We start from the raw sequence: 2,171 nt of genomic DNA on the forward strand, positions 1-2,171 counted from the left end.
GGAGGGAGGGAAGGAGGGAAGGAGGGAGGGAAGGAGGGAGGGAAGGAGGGAAGGAGGGAGGGAAGGAGGGAGGGAAGGAGGGAAGGAGGGAAGGAGGGAAGGAGGGAAGGAGGGAAGGATAGAAGGGAGGGAGGGAGGGAAGGGAGGGAGGGAGGGAGGGAGGGAGGGAGGGAGAAGAGAGTGAGAAGAGAGGGAGAAGGGAGGGCGTAAGGTAGGGAGAAGGAAGAGAGGAAGAGAGCAAGGGAGGGAGAAGGGAAAGAGGGAGGGTGGAAGGAAAAGATGGAGGAAGGGAGGGAGGAAAGGATGAAGGGAGGAGGGGAGGAGGTAAGGAGGAAAGGAGGAAGAAAGTAGACAGAAAAAAGAGAGGAAAGGGGAAAAGAGAGAGGGTGAGAGTAAGATAGAGGGAGGGGGAGAGAAGAGGGAGATTAAGAGAGAGAGAGGGGGGAGATGAAAAGAGGGGGAAATGAAAAGAGAGGGAGGGGGCAAGAGAGGGACAGGAGAGAAGGTGGGCAAGAGGAAAAGAGCGGGGAGATGAGAAAGAGGGGGAGAGAGGTAGAGGGGGAGAGAGGTAGAGGGGGAGAGAGGTAGAGGGGGAGAGAGGTAGAGGGGGAGAGAAAAGAGGGGGAGAGAGAAAGAGGGGGAGAGAGAAAGAGGGGGAGAGAGAAAGAGGGGGAGAGAGAAAGAGGGGGAGAGAGAAAGAGGGGGAGAGAGAAAGAGGGGGAGAGAGAAAGAGGGGGAGAGAGAAAGAGGGGGAGAGAGAAAGAGGGGGAGAGAGAAAGAGGGGGAGAGAGAAAGAGGGGGAGAGAGGTAGAGGGGGAGAGAGGTAGAGGGGGACAGAGAAAGAGGGGGAGAGGGGAAGATAGGGAGAGAGGAAGAGTGAGGGAGAGGAGGAAATATCGGGAGAAAGTGAGAGAGGAAGAGAAGGGGATAGGTTAGGCATTTTCAAAGGAATGTGGCAATGTGACATGAAACGACGTTATGAAAAGACCTCATAATAAATACCACGCATGTTTCTACAAGATCGACAAATATTAAAGTAAACATGGCATTACCGCACACTTAGCATGAGCGTACAAACACACGGTGAGCATAATCAGAACACGAATTATTAAACATTGGTGAAACACAAGTAAGAATCTGGAGAATAAATGAGCGAGAGAGAGAGAGAGAGAGAGAGAGAGAGAGAGAGAGAGAGAGAGAGAGAGAGAGAGAGAGAGAGAGAGAGAGAGAGAGAGAGAGAGAGAGAGAGAGAGAGAGAGAGAGACCTCCTAGACTCCACTCACACACACAAACACAACATTATGAATAAGCAACAAGGCCTCCAAAACAGCACACAAATTAAGCGAAAGGAAGGCCGCCATAAATAAGGATCTCACACACAACTAAAAAGACAACGGAATTCTCGACATCAATCAGTAAACAAGACGTGACGTCAGCCAGAGAACCCGCCTCGCAGCCAGTAACACAGATGCCTCAGCGCCGCTCAAGATGTGCAGAACGAAACCCGAAACCGAAGACCCGAAATCCGAAACCAGCACGCTCACTAAATCAAGACCCGATACTGCAAAATGATCCCTCGTCAAGCTCCTTATAAAAACCACCAGAGACTTGCCAGTGATGATAGATGAAGCGGACTAATGTTAGGGGACGGGGGGGGGGGGGGAGATTAGCAATCTGAAAGCAACGTGGATGCAGTGGAAAGGGAGGGAGGGAGGGAGGGAGGGAGGGAGGGAGGGAGGGAGGGAGGGAGGGAGGGAGGGAGGGAGGGAGGGAGGGAGGGAGGGAGAGAGAGAGATGGCTGCAGAGACTGAAGACAGACGAACTGAGACGAGGACCAGGCCCACGGTACGGCGCGTACGAAGCACAGGTGTTGGCGGTATCGGTTTGGCCGGAAGGAATGCGAGAGAGTAAGTGAAGGAGCAGCACCTGGCGCGATAAGAGGCCGCCTTGAGTGATTAGGGCCGATGGTATGTATAGTTATAAATATTTACATTGCGCTTACGAGATATTGCCCTTTCTTTCGCCCACGCCCATGAGCACTCGTTCGTAAGTTCTGGTCACAGCCTCTCCTAAGCAAGAATTTACCCTTTAGCGTGCAAACCCTTGCAGAAAAATTATAACAGTCCATTAGCAGAACAGGAAATATAAAAAGGTTACAGAACTCAAAAGCG

Source organism: Penaeus chinensis, chromosome 36 (assembly GCF_019202785.1).
Source record: "Penaeus chinensis breed Huanghai No. 1 chromosome 36, ASM1920278v2, whole genome shotgun sequence".
Classification (NCBI taxonomy): Eukaryota; Metazoa; Arthropoda; class Malacostraca; order Decapoda; family Penaeidae; genus Penaeus; species Penaeus chinensis.